The 25,429-nt window shown below is 44.3% G+C and overlaps 1 protein-coding gene and 3 long non-coding RNA genes across 6 annotated transcripts in view; 2 read left to right on the top strand and 2 right to left on the bottom strand.

Moving 5' to 3' along the window:
* The window catches only part of HOPX (HOP homeobox), a 29,413-nt gene extending 23,235 nt beyond the window's left edge, over nucleotides 1–6,178 (bottom strand). Inside the window, exon 1 of one of the 2 annotated variants that reach the window (XM_025435580.3) lies at nucleotides 5,322–6,178. The gene's annotated coding sequence lies outside the window, so the exon portion shown is untranslated. Of the gene's footprint in view, nucleotides 1–1,311; nucleotides 1,472–5,321 lie in introns of those variants that run through there. The other variant, XM_025435581.3, reaches the window with a different exon arrangement.
* On the top strand, nucleotides 5,359–9,763 carry LOC112652127 (uncharacterized). 2 transcript variants are annotated; one of them, XR_003131258.3, is made up of 2 exons: nucleotides 5,359–6,160; nucleotides 8,482–9,763. It is a non-coding gene; the product is annotated as an uncharacterized LOC112652127 (long non-coding RNA). The 2 variants fall into 2 exon arrangements; XR_007401810.1 differs by having other exon boundaries at nucleotides 5,359–6,104.
* On the bottom strand, nucleotides 8,376–21,783 carry LOC125752387 (uncharacterized). The gene is made up of 3 exons (XR_007401809.1): nucleotides 21,530–21,783; nucleotides 10,219–10,407; nucleotides 8,376–9,888 (listed from the first exon to the last, which is right to left on the bottom strand). It is a non-coding gene; the product is annotated as an uncharacterized LOC125752387 (long non-coding RNA).
* On the top strand, nucleotides 21,681–22,921 carry LOC112652128 (uncharacterized). Its single transcript, XR_003131259.3, has 3 exons — nucleotides 21,681–22,068; nucleotides 22,259–22,377; nucleotides 22,758–22,921. It is a non-coding gene; the product is annotated as an uncharacterized LOC112652128 (long non-coding RNA).
* The last annotated feature ends 2,508 nt before the right edge of the window (nucleotides 22,922–25,429 follow it).

The following is a 25,429-nucleotide window of genomic DNA, read 5'->3' on the forward strand; positions in this document are numbered from 1 at the left end:
TGTGTGCCTATCATAAATAAATAAAAAAATTAAAAAAAATTAAAAAAAAAACGAAAGGCAGGGGCGGGGGGGAGGCAGCTATTAACAATCCACTGGGACAACTGATATTTCGGGCTTCCTCTGCTTTAAAATTCCATTACAACTGAATTAGAACCGAAAATAGGACCCAGATTCCTGAACATCAGACCCATACTCTGCTCCCTAGGCTGGGCTATCATCTGCCAGGACTTGTCTACACCGGGAGTCTGTGGAAGAGTGTTTAACATATTGCTTGAAGATTGATGAAAGGAGTTACCCAGCAAAGAGAAAGGACAGCCTGACCTCTACCTGTTTGGTCATGTATCTACACACCCAAACCCCACATGTGTTCAGAATCAACAGCCCTGGAATGCCAAATCCACATCAGGGTCATTGGAAGGTGGGGTGATGAAGGGAGCCAGGGCCAGGAAGAGAGCAGATGCACACACCCCCTGCATCAGGAGAATCCCTCATATTTGCAGCCTCAAGCCAGTTCTCCGCCGGCCTGCCCAAGGCGAGTAGACAGGATGGCTGCGGTCCAGGGGCTGCCTTGGGATCCCCAGGTGCTGGCTTTTAAATGGGCAGGTGAGCACTCTATAAATTACTGTGGGCCACATGCCATCCTTCTGCCAACAATTTCATCTTTGCATCCTTCTGTTGACCAGCCCCATTCACTCGGCTTTTTAAAAGTTTGAGGAAGCCATCGACAACATCTTAAAAATTAATCTGGGTTAGGTCATGACACAGCCTTAAAAAAAATGTCTGAGTGAACTAAACCATGCCATGCTCCATGCTAAGAGAATTTGAAAACAAAGGGGAGGGGAACTATTTAAAGAAAAAGCCATCCAGGGCAGCCCAGGTGGCTCAGCAGTCTCGCACGGCCTTCAGCCCAGGGCCTGATCCTAGAGACCCAGGATCCAGTCCCACGTCGGGCTCCCTGCGTGGAGCCTGCTTCTCTCTCTGCCTGTGTCTCTGCCTCTCTCTCTCTCGCTTTCTCTGTCTCTCATGAATTAAAAAAAAAAAAAAAGAAAGAAAGAAAAGGCATCCAAAGAAGGCAGAAATTTGGTCACTGGTCTACAAAACTATTTTCTCCCCTGTGCAATCATGCCACTCATATTTCAAAAAAGTATTACTCTTGGTGAAACTCTGAATGGCAAGAGGAAGCAAACAGCAGCACTAAACCAGTGTTGGCTGCCTGCCCCCCCTTCCCTCCGCCAAGCCAGTTGCCTAATCCTTCCCTCCTGAGTGTAGGGCTCCGTCTCCCCGACTCCCAGGAGCCAGGATGGTGCTCACCTTCTTCCTCCCGTCCTCGATGCCACGCTCCCCGGTGAAGACTGTGCCCTCTGGCTGCCCAGCTGCTCTGGGCTCCAGCTGCCTGCAGACTTTGCTTCCCTTGAGGGAGGTTAATCACACACCTGGCCACACCCCTCTTCAGAGGCAGGACGTGCCCCACACAACTGCCACCGGGCACCTGCCACCAAGAGCTGCGGCAACCTCAGCTTTCCAAATGGAAGAAAGGGTTGGTGAGGACCCCGAGTCACAGGAACTGAGGGGGTCCCTTGCCCCAGGCTGCAGGACTGGGTCCCCAAGGAAGGAGGCCCCTTGTCACCCAGGCTAGGCAAGCTGCCCTGCCAGTGCCAGCCTTCCACATGGGAGAAGGAGCTAGGTAATCTTTATAAGGCCCTGTGAGCAGACTTTCTTGACGTGTAACCTCCACTGTAGTGTCCTTACGGTGGCGCTCTGTTTTTCAGGAAGATAAATGTAGTCATGGCTAATAAGCACGAACGCATGGCACAGTAGACCAATTCAGAGAAAGCATCTGTCAGCCCCACGGTCCGTAGGGAATTCCCTGTGCAGTGTGATTTGAGGAATTCTACTGCAAACCCCCAAACTTGGTATATTTTCCCCCAGCAAGTTGCTTGGAATTCTCACCACGAAGGCCTATACACACATTTCCCTAACACTTCGATTCCCCTGATAGCCTCTAATGGTAATATATTTAAATAACATTTCAAAGAATTCCCAGATATGTTATCTTGTTAGAACCTATTTAATATACTGGGGGGCAGGGGAGAGGAACATAACTCATTAAACAATTATTGTCTATTAACATCATAACTTTAATTAGTTTTCCAGAGACAGAGGCAAAGCCCTGAGGGGAGGAGACCCTGGAAGTCAGATGCGTTTGGGCTGGAAGGGAGCTGAGAAACCACCTGAAACATCTAGTGGCCCAGGCAGAGGGGGTGAGGTGTGTGGTCCCATGAGCACCTCTGCACCCACACAGACAGAACAGCGGTAGCCACAGAGACAGACTTCACCCACTCATGCTTCTGCCCGGGGCTGAGCTGGAAATCACAATGAAAAGCCCCCGTGGTGCCAAATAGACTCATTCCAATGCTGAGAACTCGAGCTACTTCCCCAAAGAACATCTTGGCCCAGTGCACCCCTCCCCGCCCCAGCAGAGTGTCTGCTGCGAATCTCTCAGTGACTCTAATCCTCTGACTTATCCCAGATATTTTTGAGGGAACAAAAGGAAGCATTCGTTTTTTGCAACATCCCTTCTCACCATTCTCTTCTCACGCATTAGCACAATCCTTAAATAATGCACCTTTGAGGTTCTGGGTAATTCTTCCCTCTGGCTGCCCTGAGTGTGTCTGAGTTCCATGAATTTGCTTGAAATGCACCCGATGCCCCATCCTAGCTAGAGCTGGAAGTGTGGTTTTGAGGCCCCTGTGGTCTCAGGGGTTCCTCTTCCTCCAAGATCCTGCTGCTGTCTTCCTTGGGTCATAGGACTCGGTGGTTGTATGGTCAGGGGCAGACCCACCCGCTCTCCGAGCTTCCCTGGCCTCGTGTGTCAAGGGAGAGGTTGGGGTTTCAATTAGTTCTCATCCCTGGCAGCACACATTAGAATCACCCAGGGAGCTGAGAAAAACAAAACAAAACAAAACAAAACAAAACAAAAACCCACAATGCCAGGACTGCACACCCAGGGATCCATATTTAATTGGTTGGGTTGGGGCCCATCCTAGGTATTTTTAAAAACAGTTTTCCAGATCTGTAATTGCTGAGTTAGATGATCTCTGGAATCTTCCAAGTTCCATAAAACCCCACAATCCTGACAGTCTGATGCTCCATTTTATTTACTGAATTAACTTTTTTTTACAAACATACTTCTTATTTTCAGGATGTTGCATAGGCTGGTTTTTAGAAATGCCTTTAATTATACAGAAAACAGTATTGTTTGTTGAGGTATAATTGGCATGTCATACTGCACATGTCTTGAAGTGTATGATCTGGTAAGAAATGGTTACCACAATCACAATAGCGAACATGTCCATCACCCCCAAAAGTCTCCCGTGCCCCTTGGTAATCCTGTCACCCCTCATCTCCCCCCTTCTCTTCCCCAGGTAACCAACCACTGATCTGCTGTTACTATAGTTTGCATTTTCTATCATTTTATACCAATGGAATCATACCATATATTCTATTTTTCACCTGGCTTCGTGTTATGTCCTTATACTTCAGATTTCAAGCTCTCTGAGAACAGAATCCACCTTTTGTTTATTTTCTCTTCCCTTAGGCCCCCAACTTATCTTTGCCCAGAGAAACCCCTTTATCAGTATTTCCTTGATGGGAATCAGACCTTTGTGACCTTACAAGCGAGCTTCCGTTTGGTGGCCAACTCCCCACTACCTCTCTGCAGATTCCTAGTGAGCAGGTTTCAGCTCAGTTTAAAAATAATGCATTAGCTTAGGTGCATTCATTTGGGGTCCGTGGGGTTCTAGGGCTCCAGAAAATGAATGTCAAGGCATGTGTTGGGGGCAGGGGGAACTACCTGGGAAAGGTCCTTGGCTTTTTCCAGATTCTATTTTTTTCTTTTGCATTTTAAAATTTTTATTTAAATTCAATTAACATAAAATGTATTCTTGGTTTCAGAGGCAGAGGTCAGTGACTCACCCGTCTTACGTAACACCCAGTGCTCATTACATCATGTGCCCTCCTTAATGCCCATCACCCAGTTACTCCAGTCCCCCCCCCCCTCCAGGGACCCTCAGTTTTCTGTGATAGAGTCTCTAATGGTTTTTCTCCCTCTCTGAGTTCATCTTGTTTTATTTTTCCTCTCTTTCCTTATGACCCTCTGTTTTGTTTCTTAAATTCCTCATATGAGTGAGGTCATATGATAATTGTCTTTCTCTGACTTATTTTGCTTTGCATAATACTCTAGTTCAATCCACATCATTGCAAATGGCAAGATTTCATTTTGTTTTTTGATTCGCCAGATTCTTAATCACCAGATTCTTGCTTTATTCCTATTAGAATCCTACATGTATTTCATTTATATGATGCCTAATTGTAACTCCTCTACTGTCTGGCCCCTCTCTCCTTCCCTTCCCCTCTCCTCAGAATCTTGATTTTGTTCTCTGCCTGCTTTGGTTATGCCTCACCCTACTTCACTAGGGACACTACGGGCCCCTCCAGGGGCAGGCGCTGCCCCACGGGAACTTTTGCATTCCTCATTTCTTCAAGACCCTCTCACCTAAGTTATGTGGAGTGTCGTGCCTCTTTATTCAATGATTCTTATTGCATCTTACTTACACTCCACCTGATTACCTGGATACCATTGTGGTTCAAATATCGTAAACCTGCATTTCCTCAAAACCCCAGAGCATGGGATTCCTTTTTATCTTAAACAAGATCGGTGTTTGCATTGTTGTAAATAAGTATTATAAGAACCAGGCGTAACAAAAAAAACAGCGCCGCAAATTCACAGCTGAGCTACCTCTACTTAATCCAGAGGTACCTCCTCTTACTCCCCTATATCATACACACAAAAAAAATTTAAAAATAATACTCTGATTTTAGACCGAGATGAATAATAGCAATATCAGCCTCCAAATGGTTATACTTGCTTATTTTGCTTCTGGCATCTGGCACAGTCATACAAACACCAGTTTCCAAGTGTCTTCCAGAGACAGGAGAGAGCAAGCAAAACATCTCACCTGCTGGTCAAAAGGCCAAAATAGACTCCACCTTGCCCCCAACCCCCCTCCACCCCTTGCACCTTCTCAAGGCTCTGGTATCTTGCACCCAGCAATGTTCTCTGGCTCCCCACTTGGGACCAGCTCTTTTTTTTTTTTTTTTTTTTTTTTTTGGGACCAGCTCTTAACTTTCATTGTCCCTCTCACCATTACCTTCCCCCCCCCCCCCACAGAACAGCAAATACGGTAACGATGGCCTTTCAGTCCACTTTCTATACAATTTCATTCCTGTGTAATAAAGGCAAACCTCTGAAAGCTACTTACGTGGAGGTGGCAAAGGCAACCCTGGGTTGGGAAGCAGAGTTTGCTGATGCTAGCCCGCTTAAATAGCTGGCTTGGCTGACGCAGGCTGTTGATGGCACGCTTATTTACGCCCGTGAATGCACGCTCAAGCAAGGACCTGAAAAACCTGCAGTGTGGGCAGCAGGGAAACCGCTGAACATGTGCCCAGGTTACATCTCTCCTGGTTATTCGGGTTTGATATGCAGGCGGTGACTTCTGAGTTTCATGGAACTTTCTCAGCACCTCCTTCTTGTCCCTGATCTCTTTCTTCACCAAGTAAGAGGCTTCCCCAAGACTACATGAGAGGTGCCGCTGGGAGGAAGGAAGAAACAAAGGACCCTGGACCCTTGTGCCAAGTTCCTTATTTTGAATGGGTTTCCAGTTAGATGTAGCCTCATTTTAAACCATAGGCTTGGTGAGGTTGATTTCACAGCTCTGCGGGCTGGATGCCAAGCTAAGAGCCTGGACAGTTGCCCAATCAATGAAAAGTTGTGGTTCTTTTTTTTTTTTTTTTTTTTTTTTTCAGGCACAGAACGAACAAACAAAGAACAGTTAGAGGGGAGGTTTAGGCTAGGATGATACAATTTTAGGTCCCCTTCAAAAAAGATGTTTTCATTTCTTTCTTCTGCGTCTATACTTTCATCCCGACTTCCCCTCCCCTTCCTTTGTTAATGAAATTCCTATCTAAGAGTTGAAAGATTCCCCACGAGAGCCCAAATAAAAAGCCAGTATGTGAGCAAGCCTGTGGGAAGATGTTCTCCAAGCGTGAGTGTGTTCAGTGGGTCATGTGACTGTCAGTGGAAACGTGTCTGAGGGTGAGGGTATGTGTGTGGGTGTGGGGACCCAGTCAGTGGCTGTTTATCTGTTTTTTTTTTATGGCTAGATATGGCAATTCATAGTCAATAGCAGCATGCTAAACACATTAGGTGGTATGATTTTGAGAGAATGAAGGAAGGGAGATAGGGCTTGGTGAGATCATTTATGGGCGTATCTGTGGGGATTTGCCGGGTCCACAGCACAGGCTGGTAAGTGCCACCCAGATTTACACAGCCTATATTCTTCACTTCACTGGACAAAGAAAGAGCCCACTTGATTCTCTCGGGAACAGCAGCCGTATGTGAAAGAAGAACAGCAATCGCTAAGAATATTCCTTTCTCTCTTGGAAAAGGGGGTAATGGTTATAAAACATGTGTGGGAGAATAGTAGAGACAGGGGGCCTGGCCTATCCTAACCCTGGTTACCAGAAGAATTCTTTTGTTGCCTAATTCATTGCCTAACTTTTGACTGTTCTATGGCCAAATCTGGATTCTGACCCCCCAGATTTCTTGAATGCAGGGTCTATGTCTTGTTCGCTTTTTGACATCGACAGAGCCTGGCACAAATGCTTCTACCAATGACAATGACGATGGTGATGATGACATCTGGGTTTACACTCAGGACTGATTTGAATCAATATTTAAAAAGTTGTTTCAGAATGTTTTTGGTTGTCCTTGTTTGTTTATCATCTGTCTTCTAGAATGTGATTTCCATGACCTCAATGCCCTTGCCAGTCTCGCCCACCCTCGTAACCCCAACACCCAGCACAGCGTCTGGCGCATGGCAGGTGCTCAACAGATATGTGCTGTCTGCTTAGTTTCTAAATTCCTTTGACGGATGTGCGACCCAACAGACCAAATGTCTGGAATCAGTAACGTCACCTTGGTTCACACATGTTTCTTTTGCTCTTGTATAATGTGTTGGCTGTAAGCGATTCCTCATTATCCGGTGTATCATGGAGATGAAACTAAAAGTGGCAGAGACCATAGGGCAGTTTGACATCACTTAAGAACTCTGTAGGTATGTGGTTTCAGGTTGCTCGGTGATGCAATGAGGTTACCAAGAAGCCAGGCATTTTCTGTGTTCTATTTTGCAGTCTTTAGTGTGGTGGCATTGCCTTTTTTCATGGTGGCGAGGTTGTTGCGGTAGCTTGGTATAACCTATCCTTAAATGAAAAAAAGCAAAGACAGGTGGGGAGGGAAATAGGCTTTCTCTTAGTGTCCCTCTTCGTTTGCTAGACACGTCTTTCCAGAAGCTATTAGCAGACTTCCAGTTATGTCCCCTTGCTGAGAACTGGGTCAAATGGCCACCACACTGGCTAAACCCATCATCTACAGAGAGGAAATGAATCGGGCTGACTGTGGTTCCTTTTATGGGCCCCAGAGAAGGATCTACCTTTCCCGGACAAATTTCCCCGATACCTGCACAAAATCAGGATTCAGTTAACAGGGCAGAAGTAGAAAAGTGCTACCAATAACTCTACCAATCTAAGGAATCCTTTAAAGTCTGATAACCTAGGGGCACCTGGGTGGCTCAGTCCATTAAGTGGCCAACTCCTGGTTTGGGCTGAGGTCATGACCTCAGGGTCCTGGAATAGAGCCACCCAAGTCCGGCTCCATGCTCAGCAGGGAGTGTGCTTGGGATTCCCTCTGCCCCCCTCGAGCCTCCCCCCACTCGCACACGCACACTCAATCTCCCAAATAAATACATAAATCTTTAAAGTCTGATAACCTAAACCCCTTTAGAGCTTGAGTGCCAGTCCAGGCCATGACAATTGTGCTTCACTCTGTCAGCTCTCTGTTGCATGCACTTTTTTTTTAATGAAAAAAGCTTACTTCAACTCGCAGCAAAATTAAAACTATTTCAACAACCCACAAATAAGGGAAATAGCTGGCTACAGTGAATTTTTTTTTTGTCTGCAGGTTTAGATAATAAGTCTGCATCACTACTGATTTTTTGCATATCCAAGGAATAGCATATAATCTTGCAGCCTCTTCTCTTCTCCTATGTCAGTTGGGATTGACGGTGCTGTTATTTCTCAGAAACATCAAATCTAATACTGCAACTAAGCACAAAAAGGTTGCCAAATAGTCTATAAGGGTTTCAGACTCATTTTCCTGCTCCTCCTCTTGTCTATTATATTTCAGTGGAGTCCCATATTCCCATGTTTGCATCTAGGAGCTCCAGCTACGGCTTCAGATGTGAAAACTGGAAACATGGTTGACACAGTAATTCTCACCTGGTTTTTATTTTCTCCTGGTGATTAGCAAACTTCAAATTAACACACAGATAGGTAATTTTGTTTTCCTTTTCTTTGCTGTTCTAGACTTTTTCCTTGTGGTGGACTTGAGGAACTCTTCATTGTCACAGATCAAGAGAGTTAGGATGAAGGATGTCGTCAAAAGAACATGTCTGGGAGATGGTCGGTGATTCAGTAAATGTTTGTTGAGTGACTGGAAGAATGGTGGAAAGGAAAGAGTCTGGTCTTCTGTATGCAGGCTTGGATTCAAGTCCCATCTCTGCCACTTCCCATCTGTGTGAGCCAGGACAAGTTATACAACTTCTCTCAGACTCAGTTTCCACATCTATAAAATAGGTTTGCCACCAGGACTAGAGATAATATATGTAAGCTGCTTAGCATAATGCCTGGAACATAGTATATGCTCAATAAATGGTAGTTACGCTAATAGCTACGACAAGAAGCCCATTTTTCCTTAGTCATCTTCGCGAAGCCCACACATGGTGGGCACAAAATAGTGACCCTAAAGCCCCGGATGCTAGAGCCAACAGGAGTGTTTGCTACATAGAAGGCAGTGATATCTGGACAGTGGGCAGCAGCTATTCCTTTCCGGCTCAAAGCCAGAGATCACAAAGTGCAGAGGGCCACTTCATGAGTGAGGAGCATGCAATGGTGGCGGGAGAGAGAAGCCATTCCCTAGGGAACAGAAAACTCTCAAAGACATTTAAGACAATTGATCATGAGAGATACAAACCTCCCCAGGGCCAAAATCTGACTTGGACAGAAGCGAATTAGGAAGAAGGGTTACCAGAGTGTAGAAGCATACTTGCTGAGAGCTCTGCCCCCAAGGTGTAAACCTGCAGAGAGACCAAGAATCTCATCCCATGTGCAGATGGTGTGGAAACGCCGACTCCCAGGGCGCCCTGCCTGGGCCCAGCTGGGCTGGAGGGAAAACAGCGCAGGAAGTAGCAAAGGTCCGCAATGACAGGGAACATGGACCAGAAAAGGATGGCAGCTAACCTAGGCTGGAGATGCTTCCCTTGGCTGCTCCTGCCAGAGGGCTTCACGAGGTCCCTGGTGAGGAGGGACTGAGTTCTAACAGAACCACACTCTGTAGTTTGTTGTGAGCCGGTAGTGATTAGGTCATTCTTTCAGTGAACTGCAGGTGTTTCTTTCCAAGTGTAGATTCCGTCATCTGACCTAATCCACCTGTTGTCCTTGAGGAGTCCTGAGTCCGTGGATGATGAGGAGTCAGGATGCTGTGGCCCAGCCACGGTGCCCACTGCAGAAGAGGCCTGGGAGGGCTGTTCCAACTGGTGTGGTCCGTGTTGCCTTTACTCTTTGACTTAAAAGTCATAGTTTCCTCCCATTCCCTTTTGTTTCAGCCAGAGTCTAATGAATGGGGAGGTCACAAGCATCATTTTCCCCAGAAACCCCTTCATGCTTTTGGTCAGAGGAAGGGGAAAGCCCTTGGTAATGGGGAGCATCACGCATCTGTGGAAAGAGGGAGGGAAAGCGGGCCTCTGTCTTCACCCACGAATGTCCCCAAATATGCCTACTCCTTGCCCTCAGCATTAGGACTCACTGCTGCCAGCAGGAGCTGCAGGGTGACATTCTCAAGGGGGGTGGACCCTCACCTAAGAGGCGGCTCTTCCATGAGTGACAGGAAGGTGTCACCATTTGGGGCCACCTCAGCCTGATTGTCATCCCCTAATACACAGGGTGAGGAAAGAGAGTCCCCACACCCATGACAGTTCAGGGATGCACCCTGTGCTTTTAGAAAGCAGTGGGTGGGGAGCTGGGGTAAAGAAAAAGAAAACTTACTTGACTGGGCGTCAAACTCAGGCACAGTCCATGCTATCAATCACCACACAGCATGACCTTGGTGGCCACTTCTCAGGGTGACTCACTGGAGCCCCAGGCAGGCGAGGAAGAGCAGGTCCGGCCTCCTCCCCATGAGTACACCCACCCCAAGCTCTATTTAAGATATTTGACTTCTGTGAGTGATTTTACCTGGAAACAGAGAGGAAGAAGAAAGGAAAAAGGGAAGATAACAAAAACATAAAGTTGAAGACAAACCAAACAACAAAAATGCATATCTGATACAGTGGTGAAAAAGTTAGAAATACTTTGGGCGAAAATTGTGGATCTGCTGAAGGGAGAGAAAAGTTTTGGTTAGCAGCTACAGACCTTCTCCTTCCAGCCCCCTCCTCTCCACCTCAGAGGTGGCAGGGTGGATTCAGCATGTGACTCTAGAAGCTCCCATCCCCTCTTCATGCCTCAGCCCCTGCCTGTGTGAGGAGGGAGTTGAACAAGATGATCCCTCTGAGGTCCTTTCTGTTTTAATCTTCTACCCTCCAAGGGGAGAGAGGCAGAGGCTACTGGGTAGACAGGAGGGACCCCCAGCAGCCATAAGGGAGGATGGCTCCCTCCACTTAGGACTTAGAGAAATGAGAGGAAGCATCAGTGGACAGGTACAATTGCACGAAGGTTGTGACACGAAAGCACTCCACTTACTACTGTTGGTAGGGCCTCCCCAAACCTCTTGGGATCCAGTAATTAGAGGGTAACACCTGGCTGTGTGTGCATAGGTACGTGTGTGTGCTTGTGCTTGGGTGTAGCAGAGGGAGCAACCAGAACTCAGCTCCAGCTACCATACTCCAAGCATGTGTTTGGTCAGTGCCTGACTTTTCACTGCAGTCTAGAGAGACATCTTAAAAGAGAGAACCCTGATGTGGGGGAGATTAGGGAGATGGGTTGGGCGGGGTAGGTGAGGGAAGGAGGGAGAGGGGAACTATATCTGTTTCAGCCCTGAAAAAAATGTCTAATGTTCTTAATTTCTGCTTTTGGCAAAAATGTGCTTTCGTCTGATTTTGTTAACTAATTCAGTGCAATTCTGCTCTGCACATTTCAGCAAAAACCTCCTTCTTCCATAGCCTTCTCTGAGGTTTCTGTAATGAGGCCCTGGCAGGGCAGTGGGCAGTGATTTAAGGTCTCTTGTAAAATGGCTTCTGATGTGGTGAATTACATAAATGGTGGTGTACAGTCTTGCATCTGACTTTCACCTCTCTGGAGAGGCAGCTCCTGGACTGGTCTTTCCAGTGGGTTCTGAGTGACCTGCAAGAACTGCAATGTCCTGAGTTGATTTCCCAAAGGTGACACTGATGAGAGAGCAAAAGGCAAGCTGAGGGCAAAGCATAAGCTAACACCCCACTCCCTGCTCTCAGGTGGGATGCTTGTGATATTCCTCAGGCACTCCTGGCTGCCCAAGAACAAAGGAATAGGAAAAATGAGTGGTCAACTGATAGAGATCATAGTCACACAGGATATGAGTCTCCATCAGTTTCCAATAGTCTTAATGATTTATGAGAAAAAAAAAAATAAAAGCAGCTTACCAACAGCCAGACCTCCAGAAACCTAAAGACTCCATTTCCTGGGGTCCTAACCCAACCCTCCCCTCCAGAGGATAGAAAACCATATATAATCAGTCACTTCTCACAACCCCAGTGCAGCTCTTTCTGCCCATGGGTCCTGTCCCTGTGTTATAATAAAATCACCTTTTAGCACGAAGACATCTCAAGAATCCTTTCTTGACTGTTTGTTCCTGAACCCCAATATTTCACATCAACACCACTGACTTTGTTCTCTGACTCAAAGGGAAATGACCTCTGTATTTTTCGTGGTGCTGCCAGTAGTTGCCCAAGGCCAAATCTCAGGCTGAAGAGAATTTAGGGTGGTACCGGGATTCAGAGAGAAGGCTATGGAGACAGTGTGGACCTGGCTCAGATCTATGGTGACCAACTTTCTTGGTTTTCCCAGAACTGTCCTGGTTTAGCACTGGAAATCTCATATCCTAGAAAACCCTCCAGTCCTGGGCAAAATGGGATAGTTGGTCAACCTGTCCTAGTCTTCTCACATCAGTGCCAGTAATCTAACCTTCTTTTTTTTTTTTTTAAGATTTATTTATTAATTTGAAGGGGGAGGGGAAGAGGGAGAGAAAGCCTTAAAAAAAAAGAAAAAGATTTTATTTATTTATTTATTTGAGAGAGACAGAGCACAAGCAGGGGGAGGGGCGGAGGGAGAGGGAGAAGCAGACCCCTCGCTGAGCTGGGAGCCCAATCCTGGGACCCTGAGATCATGATCTGAGCCAGGGGCAGAGGCATATCGACTGAGCCACTAAGGTGCCCCAGGGAAAGAGAGTCTTAAGCAGACTCAGCACCGAGCTCAACACAGGGCTGGATCTCCTGACCCTGAGATCACCGTCAGAGTGATCAATCAAGAGTTGGATGCTTGACTGTGCCACCCAGGTGCCCCAGGAATTTAACCTCTTTGTGCCTTAATTTCATCATATGTGAAATGAAGATAATGATCACTGCCTCATGTGAAAGATATTTGAGGAGTAGGGTTGATATCCACCCAAAAATTGTTCAAGAAGAAAAGAGAGGATTAGGTGACAAAAGTAATGTCTTTCTGCCTCTGTTTCAGGGAGAAGAGATCTCCTCTCCTCCCTGTGTTTTGACCTTTCCAAGTGTAGGTATGAGCATGACACTTGAGGTTTCTGGAACAATCCAGAAAGCCTTGCAGGCCCTGGTTTATGCAGAAGGCTGGATTACCGTCTCTCCCAGCCCTGTGATTATCTGATTAAGTGTAAATGGCAGAAGCAGCTGCCTGCTTGCAGAAGTCACTTTTAGCAGCTACCACTCAGGAGTCACAAATAAGGGATTATGAAGCCTTTTCTTTTCAGCTTCCTTGTTGCCCCTCAGTTATTGTGTGCAGAAATTCTTAACTAATAGCCATGTTCCGAGTGACTATTCCCCAGTAACTACTGTTTCGGGATTGAAAAGGGAAAAGAAGTTAATGCTTTCAAAAGATTCCCTTGCAAGGCATTTTGCAGCCCAAGGGTGAATTTCACAGGCGTCTTAATCCCTGGCAGTAGGGATGGAGGGCTGTCTTGGAGACCAGAAGCAGCAAGCAAGAACTCTGATAACAAAAGAGAGGCAAGGGAATTATTTATTCAAATGTCCTGATAGAAAAAGGCTTTAATCAAAGACACCATAGAAAACAAGCTGCAAGCTGATAGGGAGTATTTGGAACATGAAGGTGTCAAAGGGATCCAGGCTTTTTCTGAACAGAAGGAAGTGACTGAGGAAAATGTTCCTTCTGTGTTGAGCAGAGCTATGTCAGCACTAATGACACGAGGAGGGCTCTTATTAGGAAGATGCCAAGGGCTGGAGATGATTGAAAGCACGACCGTCTTTACTATCCCCACCGGCCCAGCCCCACCACAAATGAAGTCAGAAACATTAGAATTAGTGCCAGATTCTGATTGAAAAATAGAAGTTTGCAGAAGTTGGGAAATTCAACATGCAAGACCCTGGCACCAGTGATAGCGAACTCGGCCAAAGCAGTTGATGGCACAATTTTGCATAATTAGGTCACATTTAAGAGGAGAGGAAGAAAAAGGACTCTCCGATCAGGAATTTACTAATTTATATAAACATTAGTGTGATCGATGGTTTCAAATCCAATGGTGCCTCCTTCATATTTACATTCTAAATTAATGAGTGTTAGGATGACAAGGATGGCAATATTGCTGGCTTTTGGTGGCACACAAAACTACCCACCAGGCTCTGGGGAAACCTGCAAGGTAGATGTTTCCAGGTTACCAAGTTATCTTTTCTCCTGTGTTTCCCACCCCTTTCTAAAGAAAATTCAATTCTGGACCAATTAATTCAAGAGTCAGGAAATATGATTATCTGAATAATGCGTTAAGTCATGACCATGAACTATTACTGCATGATAAATCACTCCAAAGCTTAAACTAACCACAATCATTTTATTATCCCTCTCAGTTTTTGTGGTCAGACTGCAGGGGCGGTTGGGAGGGGGCGGTAGATTTTGGTCTGGCGCCCCTCATATGGTTGTAGTTAGATAGTAGCTGAAGCGAGAACAGCAGAGGAGCCGGAGAAACTGCAGTCTTACTGGGTATCTCCCTCACGTAGCCTCAAGGCCTCTCCATGCAGTCTCTCCATAATGCTGGTTGAGCTTCCTCACAACATGGTAGTCAAGTGCTCCAGTGCAAGTAATTCAGCTCCCAAGACAGAAGCATCAACTTTTAGGACACGACCTTAGAAGTCATGTAACATCACTTCTACATTCTCACATTGGTTGCAAGTGAGTCACAAACCCACCAAACCCAAGGGGGAGTTAGTAGAGAATTCTTCATTCTTACTGGAGAAATGGCAAGGTTCCAGAAGAGCAGTGTGGGATGGGAGATATTGTGGCCATCTTTGGAAAATGCAGTATGCTGTAAGATCTGAATGACTGATGATTATAGCCTTCAAAAGAAATGTTTATGACAGGATGAGCACTGAGTGTTATGCTATATGTTGGCAAATTGAACTCCAATAAAAAAATATACAAAAATAAAAATAAATAAATAAATGTTTATATTTTAAGAAAATAACATTAACCCAATAAATCTCTCAATTAGTGAACTATGTACTGAAGACCCTAGTGTTAACTACCTTCAACCCCTTCTTCTCCACATTACCTCTGATTCTTTAGGGTCAAACGGTGGGGTGTAATGTGCTGTGTTAGTTTGCTGGGGCTACCATAACAAAGTACCACAAACTGAGGGGCTTATACAACAGAAATTCATTGTCTCCCAGTTCTGGAGGCTAGAAGTCTCAGATAACAGTCGATTCTTCCTGGAGGCTGTAGGAGAACAACTGGCCCATGCCTCTCCCTTAGCTTCTGGCAGTTTGCTAGGATTCTTTGTTGTCCCTTGTCTTGTAGAAGCATCGCCCCCATCTCTGCCTTCATCTTCACATGGCGTTCTCCCCAGTGCATGTAGCTCTGTCCAAATTTCCCCTTTCTATAAGGACACCAGTCCTCCTGGATTAGCCCCCCAACACACTCCCCTGTGACATCATCTTAACTAATTATATCAGCAATGACCTTATTTCCAAATAACGTTACATGATGAGGTATTGGGGTTAGGACTTCAAAATGTGAATTTAGTGTGGGGGTTGGAGGCAATTCAACCTGCAACATGTCTCTTATTTGCTGAAGGCAGGAGCTTCTTTTGATAGGGTTTTTAAGAGTACAAATGGGAGAGTAGAACACAACTGCAAGTAACATTTTCAAAGTTTATATCTTCTTTCCATGGCCCTTGACATTCTCTCCTATCTCCTTAACAGTTTCAAATTTTAAGAAAAGGTTTTCATTAAAGCTATTAATGCCATTAGAGGATTTTAGGATTAAAGGTGTTTTTTCTTGAAATGTCATTAAATAAATAAATAAAAACTTTTAAATATCATCATCAGATGTTGGTTATGGAGTCTCCTTCCTTCCCAAATTCTCTATAATCCTAAAAGCATTAGTTATGTGACTTCAAATTGCATAGGACTTTTCAAGACTTTGTCCTCCGTGGATCCTGGGCCTCACCTATGCAGCAACTTAGTTCATTTAAGGAGGTTCAAAGAATAATTTATTGACTTGGGAATTTGAGATTGTTCTCTCTTAATATTGTGCAGACAGTTGAAAATGTATTTCCTTTGGATGTTTAAAGCAAAAAAAAAGAAGGAGAGGCGCATCCCGCTGCCTCATTAGGGAAGCCACATGTCTTTGGCTTTCCTGACCTAGCACTTATCTTGTATTTGATGTTTTCAAAATACTGTCTAATCGTTAAATAGCCAGTTCCCACTACATCTTTGTGAGATGTGAGGATTCTTGCCATTTTTAGTAAAGGAATTTGAAGCAAAAATCACCAAGGTGACCCGTGCAGGGCTACGGTAAAACAAATGAGGACTTGACCCATGTGTCTGCCATTTCACGAACTAAAACTTTGTTTTATGTAAACCAGGGGCAGATTCTCATGACCTCATCCCTTTCTCCTCTTCCAAGAAGCCAAATTCCCACTTTCCTCTTTGCTCTGCTATCATTGGAGGATCAGCAGGTGAGGCAGGATTTAGCAGATGCCCAGCAAACAAGGACAATGCTTAGCAGATAGGCCTGCTCTTAGTGCTTGGAAAACCCCCTGGGGAGTCTCAGAAATCACAAGGAGAACCTTTGGGATATGAAACCCTAGGCAGCAGGTGGGCATCCCAATTAAATCTCTTCTGGGGCAGCCCTGGTGGTGCAGCAGTTTAGTGCCGCCTGCAGCCTGGGGCATGATCCTGGAGACCCTGGATCGAGTCCCACATCAGGCTCCCTGCATGGAGCCTGCTTCTCCCCCTGCCTGTGTCTCTGCCTCTCATTCTCTCTCTGTGTCTCTATGAATAAATAAATAAAAATCTTAAAAAAAATAAATAAATCTCTTCTGTACCCACTGGGTGGTGAGATCTGGGAAAATCAGGACATATATCGATCCTAAAAATGGTCTGGAAGTTGTTACTTCCAGTCTTAGAAAACTGTAATCTTCTTGATCAGGGACTCTACTGGAAACAAGTCCTCTGAAATTCTTTGGTTTAGTCTGAAGCCAACAAACAAGAATAGCAAACTTTAGGGTCTTTCCTAAATTCTAGGAAGGTCCTGCCAGACAGAATCCAGACATCTTATGTGGCTGCCTCCCCAGGAAGACTGGTAGCCGCCATAATGCTCTCTAGTGTTTGTAGAGTTCTTGGTTTTTCTTCTGATGAGAGAAGATTGCATATCATTGGCTGGTCCTATACTTGGAATGAAGGAAAATTAGTGGCATGCAAATTATCTTATTTAAGATCATTCGAGACTCCACCCAGACCAGCATTTTACTCTTAGCCAGGCCATTAAAGTAAAAAGCAAATGCAAATCACAAGCTCCTCTGCAGAGGTACCAAGCATACCCTTCCCCACATTTTTTTCTTCAGTCATTCACTTTAAAGCTGTGATTGCCTCTTTTCTTGGCAGAAGTATAGCTAGTAAGGTACGTCTTGCTTAGATTAAAGGATATTCAGTGGAATAGCATATGATGTAGAGCTCTTTCTAAGCAAGAATAAAAGTTGAGGCTCCTCATCTTCATATCAAAATACCATGCTGGTCCTGCACACCTGAATTCTAAGCACAGGGATCTAAGCATTTAGGTCAATTTTCATAATCAATACTAGGAAACTCATTCCATTTCTCAGTTCATCTTAGTTTAGGTTTTCAGGTATAAAACTTTTACATTCACAATATTTATTATTTATACATATTTTTAATGAATTTATTTTTAAAGAGTTTTTTTTTTTTTTTTACTACAAGGTACCTTAAATCTTTTTTTTTAAGATAATGTAAACATGGTATCAATAATAAATAAAACACATAATATTCAACACTGGGAATTTCCTTAAAAATCATTGTGCTTTGTCCATAGGTTGACTAGAGAACACTGGTAAAAGATAACCAGTTCTGGTATTTTGCTGGGACACACTCATACCGCCATACTGGAAGTTAAGCTACTGAAATCTCTATAAATTGTTTAAAGCCACTGCCCCCTGAGAACCTACCACAGGCACTGTACTCTGTACCTCCCCTGGGCCCTCTCCCTCATTCACCTTCTCCAGGATCCAGCATCCAAAGGGGCCCTAAGAGACCAACTCCAAGCTATGACCAGTAGCCATTCTCTCATATTGGTAATCTAGCCAGTCTCTCTATGTATTTTAATAGTCCTCTTAGAGGGAATGTTTTTGAGACTCTTGCATCCCTTTAATACAAACAATAGCTTTGCACTAAGTGTTTGCAAACAATTCTCTTTAAAAAAAAGACTTTATTTATTCATGAGAGACACACAGAGAGAGGCAGAGACATCTCTCCAGGGAGACTGATGCAGGCAGGACTCGATCCCAGGACCCCGGGATCACGACTTGAGCCAAAGGCAGACACTCAACCACTGAGCCCCCTAGGTGCCCCATAAACAATACTTTTTTAAGGGAAGGGTGGTGGTGAAAAATAAAATATTCTGAAGCTGAATTGCTTGGGTTCAAGCCCTGGTTCAGCCTCATATTGTCCCTGTGACCTTAGTGGGTTCTCTATCTTCTCCATACCACATACCTAGAGTTGGAGATAATAATGGTACCTCCTCATAGGATTGTTGTGAAGAATGAACAGTGAATGTAAGTCAAGCAGTTAGAACAGTGCCCGTAGTAAGCTCAACACATTAGCCGTTATTACTGAGTATCTACCATGTGTCAAGCACAATACTAAATGCTTTCTATTATCTTATCCCCTCAACACCCCATCAAGTAGGTATTGTCATCCCAATTTTAAAAAGAACTGAATCTCAGAGAAATTAAGAAATGTACCTAAGCTTACCATACTGATGCTGGATAGAGCAAATTTAAATTCCTATCTCTTTTAACCCAAAGTCTATGCTTTCCCCCTCTGACTTAGAGTCTTCCTTGGTGGAAGTAACACTTGGCAGCAAAGAAGAAAGAGAATATGGCCATCTGGTCCAGGTACCTTTGGTAAACGCTAAGTACGTGAAGATGCTCAGTGGATACAGAGACCTTGCAGAGGATGGATGACAAATGGAGTTCCCCTCTGACTAGAAGAGTCCGAACTTCCACTAACAAGTGTTCTCCCATCACCCCAGCTTGGCCGGCAACCCTGACCCCTCCTGCTCCCTCGCTCCCAGACTAGTCACCAAGCCCCTCAATTCTGCACCAGTAGTGTCTCTCACATCCCTGCCATTCCATTCATGCCTTGTGCTAACACTCCATTTCAAATTCTCATTACCTCATGTCTAGATCATTTCAAAAGCCTCTTAACAGGAGTCCCAGGCTCCATGTCTCTAAGTCACCCCTCCCACAATCACCACATTATCCCTAAAGAGACTGCTTCTATCACGATTTCACCATTCAAACCCCGCCCCTGCCGCCACGCACATTCCCTGTGACTACCCAATAATGTCCACTGACTGTAGTTCAGCTATTTAGAATGACCTTCAAATTCCTTCTTAATCTAATTCCACTCTTCATTTCCAAATTGCTCTCTCAGGACTCCTCTGTAAGAATCCTATGATTTAGCCAAGATTGTTTCCTTGTTATCCCTTAATCATGCTATTTCCGTTCCCACCTCCAAGCCTTCTCCACTCCCATTCCTCATGCCTGGCATGCCCTCCTCCACTCTTCTAAATCCTGTATGTCCTTCATAACCCAACCTGGCTACTCTCTCTGCTGTGACAACTTCCATGCCCTCTCCAGGAAAGTGGAACTTCTCTATCTGACTTATAGCCCTCATTGACTCCTAGACCCCACTGACTTATATTATAAATTTGCTCTTTGTTTGTACATGCTCTATTTTCCCAGGTACCTTGTAACTGTCTTATAGCCAGGGGAGTGAAGGAGATGGGTGGTGGAAGGGTTTTGGTAAGGAGATGGTGGTATAGCCTGGTGGTTAGGTCTTTGGGCTCAAAAATCAGACAGGTTGAGTTTGAATCATAGCTCTGCACTAACTACCTAATTTGGCAATCTTTATCAAGATAGCTAATCTCTCAGTGTTCCCATCTATAAAACTAGGACAATGACTGTCCCTTCCTCATAGAGCTGTTGTGAAGATTAAATGGGCTGATAGGCAGAGAGCCCTTTTCCAGAGCCTGGACGTAGATAAAGTCAATATTATTTATTATTACTTTCATTATCAAACCAAAAGAAAGAGTTTATAATGTGCTAGACACCAAATAAATTACCTTAATTTGTATGACAACCCTATAAGGTAATAGATCATGCTTTAGCTATGCCTTAGCTCTGGAGCCTTCTGACCAGCCCTGAATCAGAACTTTTCCATGAGAGAAAAATATATCCCAGTCACATTTTAGCCATATTTAATGTCCCTGTTGCACCTGCTGTGCTTAATTCTAACAGGCACGATTCTTATCACTCTGGTGCTGGAAATAGCAGCACTTCTCTCTGGTGACCATTAGGAACTTCATTTCTAGTATTTAAAAAATTCTACTAGGAGGAAATGATCCAATTTGATTTAATACATTGGCCAGCTTTCTCTTCAGAGTGAGCAGGGGGATAAGAGATTGAAGAATAAAGAGAGAGACAGAGAGAGAAACAGATACAGATTCTTTCCAAAAATTCAGGGAAGAGGTAGGATAGGGCTTAATTCAGGCACCCTAGGCTGCCACCACCATAACCCTTGGGGATGGTGGGGCAGTTGTGGTTTCACAGTTGGCACAGTCTCTTCAGAGACTCACATGATGTTTCGGCTGTGCAGATCTTAAGTCCAGGTCAGAGACATGTCTGGTCAGAAACATGTCTGGAGCCAGCTTTGGGTATTTTTTGGTTATGATTAGCAATGAGAGGGTCAGGGACCCAACCATTGTGTTAACCAGAGCAGTACCAAGTGGCAAATAAATGGTGTTCTTTCCTTTTTATCTTTTTCTTTTGTGCCTTCCGGGAAGATTAAAAAAAAAAAACAACAACACAAACAAACCCAACTCACTTTTTACTTTCAAGCACACCCTGTTCCCTCACAAGAAAAAAAGAAGCCCACAGAGCAACATTTATTCATAAAGTCTCTATTCAGCTCTCCTTGCTTGTTTTTGGCTCAGGGTTTAGCTAACTGGTTCCCACAGAGCCCAGACCAGCAGGGGAGGTGAGGTTCAGAGTAGAGAACAGTAAAGAGACCTGCTCTTCCCAAATGCAACAGAAAACCACAATATTTCTGGATGAGTGGAGTGAGCACAGCAGTGACTTTTTTCTCTATTTCCCCCTTTGGATTCGAGCCTGCCTACCTCAGGGCTGGCCAGGCTCGCCCACCCATTCCTGCGCGCACATCCTCTTTCTGAAAGGCGCTGCCTTGGGTCGGGGAATTGAATGGGCTCTTCGAGTGGCTTTCATGGTAGAGTGATTCCTTATCTTAGAAGGAGACAAGTGAAAAAAAAAAAAAAAAAAAAAAGAAGGAGACAAGTGAGCCATCCTTCTAGCTGCTCAGGAAGAAAAGTTTGGAATCCTCTCTGATCCTCTCTTTCTCCCATCCTACTTCCAGTCCACTAGCATATCCTGTCGGGTCCACATTCAAAATTCCTTCAGTATCTATATCAGTATCTATACCAATAACAATCTAAATTACAAAAGTAAGTCTATCTATACCTGTATGTGGTTCCACAAGAGAAACAGAGCCAGTTGGAGAGGCATATTCAGAGATCCGTTGCAAGGAGTCCAGCTTACCTAATTGTGGGGCTAGTTAGGAGAATCTGAAGGCCATACGGTGGGCCTTCTGGAAAGGCAAGCAGGAATGCCCAGGCATCAGAGGAAGCTGCTGTCCACTGGCAGATTTGGTTCCTCCTCGGGGAACCTTCAGTTCTGCTCAGAAAGCTCTTTACTGATTGAATCAGGCCCCTGAATCTAGGATAAGTTTGCTGACTTAGAGTCAACCCACCAGGGACATTAGTCACATCTACGAAATATCTTCACAGCAACACCCGGATTGGTGTTTGATTGAGTAACTGCTGACTGTAGGCTAGCCAAGTTGACCCATAAAACCTGCCATCACATTGGCAAAGCCACCGTATTTCTCCTCTGAATTACTGCTGCTTCAGCATCTTTATGAGTTTCCCTGTTCCTGCTCTGATCCTCTGTGCCCCTCCCTGTCCCCCAACTGTTTTCAACCGAGCAGCTGGAGGGATCATTGCTCCATTGCTCAAAGCCCTCGTGGTGGGCAGAATGATGGTTCCTCAAAGATGTCCACATCCTAATCCCCAGAACCTGTGAGTATGTTATCTTGTGTGGCAGGAGGGGTTTAGCAGGTGTGCTTAGTGTATGGGTGGGAGGATGGTCCCCAATTGCCAGGTGGGCCCAATCTACTAACATGGATCTTTAAAAATGGAAGAGGGAGCAGAAGGTGAGGAGAGATTTGTTGTGTGGACTTGACCTCTCACGACTGGCTTTGAAATGCAGGAAGGGGTCACAAGCCCACAATGAGGAACACAGGACCTCAGTCGTACAACTGCATGGAACTGAATTCCACTAGCAAACCCAGTGAGCGAGGAAACAGATTCTCCCCCAGAGCTCCCAGGGTAAGGAATGCAGCCCCGCCAATAGCTTGATTTTATCTTGGTGAGACTGTTTGGGGCTTCTGATCTATAGAACTGTAAGATACAAATTTATGGTTTTTAAGCCACTAGATCTGTGGTAATTTGTTTTGGCAGCAACTTCCCATCCCACTCCGTGTAAAAGCCAAGTTCCTCAGAATCCCCACCTCCCCTTCTCTCTGACATCATTTCCTACTACTCTCCCCCGGGTTCCCCTCACCCCTTCTATCAACTCCAGGGCCTGGACCAGAGTGCAGCTCATGAAGCACCAGCCTTGAAATTAAAAAAAAAAAAAAAAAAAAAAAATCAGTAATCAAGATAAATAACATTTTTTTAAAAAAAGATTTATTTACTTATTCATTCAGAGACAGAGAGAGAGAAGCAGGCTCCATGCCAGGAGCCCGACGTGGGACTCTATCCCGGGTCTCCAGGATCACACCCCGGGCCGCAGGAGGCGCTAAACCTCTGTGCCACCGGGGCTGCCCAAGATAAATAACATTTTAATGAGATATCAAAACTAATGCAAAAAAAATCCATGGTACACAAAATCTAAAAATTTGGACAAAAGGCAGGATCCGATCCTGAGTTTGTACAGCTCATCTCCCACTAATGCCAGTTCTGATCTTTGTTGCTCTCAAACTCCCCACCCTTTTCCATTTGCTTTTGCCCCAAATATCTTCAAGTCTTTCTGCCTCACCTGCTTCAGGCTATGCTCAAATGTCCCTTTCTTAGGAGCCTTCTCTGACCCTCTATTTAAAGTAGCAGTGTCTCTCTCATTAGCACTCCCTGGCCCTTCCCTTGCTTTATATTTCCCCCAACATGTTACACATATAATATTCTATTTTATTTATTTACTACTGTAGGGGAGGTAAAATTTCTCCTCTATCCTCCTAGAGTTTCTGGTTGGGACTGTCTTAACAGAGTAAGAGGAGAAGAACATACAACATTCATTTTAATAAATATTTGCATGTACCTAGGAGTCTTCACAGGAAAATAAAGACCCAAAGAAGTATCTAGACCCAAGTGCTTATATACTAAGTTGAAAAAAAGAGTGGCAATTGTGGAAAAGTAAGTAAAATATATGGGGAGACTAGAAGATAAGAGTTATTGTATACAAATTTCCCTCAACCTCAGCTCCCCATCTTTCTTGATAAAAATGTTCTCTTCCTCTTGATATTAGGAGGACAGCTTTCATGTTGGGAGTTTCATCTCTCCTTTTCAGGAAGAAAAGGAAAGGTCAGAGTGCTTTCCTTGTACCTGTTGTTTTTACAAGTGATTTAAGCTCAAAATAATATGCCAAAGCAGCCTATTTTGAGGTGGCATGTTCTGAACCCCTTTATTACTTATTGTTCACTGCTGTTTCATCAAGGCCTAAGAGATATATGGTAGGCCCCGAATCAGGTAGGAATGAAGGAGGGAGAGAGGGAGAGAGAGAGAGGAAGTGTGGAAAGTGTCAACGGGTGGAACAGGATGTGTATGTACATTCAAGTAAGAACTTTCTCATTGGTTCCTTGAAGCCTAAAATCCCTGAAGAACTGCCATAAATTTCAGTCTTTGTGTTTAAGGAAACATTGATTTATAAGAAGGGTTATTTTTTTCCTCTCCCAAAGGGGAAAGCTATCAAGAGCCAGTGTGTTCTATTAGATTAATTAGCAGATTTGAATTAGCTGTGTACTTTCTTTTCTAGGGCATTAGCTAAATTGTTTCCACTGAAATTCTGGGAAATGTTTGAATTCCATGTAGTTTGTCCAAAAGCCTTTGAGATAGTCTCTGAAAGCTATATTTAAAAATCTCTAGAGATTTTATTCTTGTCTAGTTTACCGTCAACACTTAAAAATTTAATGTTGAAGATCCCTGTTCTCTGTCTTTTTTAATGGATTCTAATAAATCTATTGTCAAAGATTAATGATAACTTGCATCATAAGTTGACTTTTATGCCATAGTAACAAAGAACATTGTAATAAATGTATTAAAAAGTTGATTAGGTTGGAAGATAGACCCAAGTTTCACCACCGTTCATTAACTGACTAGCACCCATGAGAATCAGGAGTTGGCTGGAATATACGAGCTGAGATTTAATCAGAGTGAGGTTACAGTTGGTGACACATGCTGAGTTATGAGGATTGTGGGCTAAGATGGCTAATGTGGGTATTTGTAGGACAATTAAGCTGAGAAAGTGGGTTTAGAAGAGAGGTACAGGAAGAGGCAAAGAAGAGGAGGTGGGGAGTAGAGGGGACAGAGAGCTCAGACAAACCAGAAATAACAGACCCCATTCCTTATGGCTCTTCCAGTTCCCATCCTTGAGTCTTTGACTCCTGTCCATGAACTCCCATGGACTCTCCCCAAAGCCTTCCTTGAGCTAAGTTGAGGGACTCTTTGTTCCTTGTACTTGGAAGAGCTGACTGGACTGTGTATTCTTGAGGATGGCCATTGAAAAAGCAAAAATTTCCTTGAGCACATTTAGGAAACCACAGGCAGATTTGTGCAGTCTTTTCCACTGGAATTAAAGAGTGGGTTTTGATGGTTTTTAGTGTATGAAAGAAAAATTAGTTTCAACCAACTGTAGTATCTTGGACTTGATCCTGGAACAGAAAAAGGATCTTGGTGAGAAAACTGGTGAAATATGAATAAAGTCTGGAGTTTGGTTAATAATCGTAGTAATAGTTATTTCTTAAATTTGATATGTACCATGGTTATGAAAGATGTTAACATTAAGGCAACCTGAGTGAAGAGTATAGAGAACCTGTACTATCTTTTGCAGCTTTCCTGTAGGTCCAAACTTATTCCAAAATAAAAAGTATATTGAAAAAAAATAACTTTCAGGGGCACCTGGGTGGCTCAGTGGTTGAGCATCTGCCTTTGGCTCAGGTTGTGATCCTGGGGTCCTGGGATGGAGTCCCGCATTAGGCTCCCCATGGGGAGCCTGCTTCTCCTTCTGCCTGTGTCTCTGCCTCTCTCTCTCTCTCTCTGTCTTTCTGTCTCTCATGTACAAATAAATAAAATCTTAAAAAAAAAAAAAAAGAAAAAATGGCTTTCA

Source organism: Canis lupus, chromosome 13 (genome assembly GCF_003254725.2).
Source record: "Canis lupus dingo isolate Sandy chromosome 13, ASM325472v2, whole genome shotgun sequence".
Taxonomy (NCBI): Eukaryota; Metazoa; Chordata; class Mammalia; order Carnivora; family Canidae; genus Canis; species Canis lupus.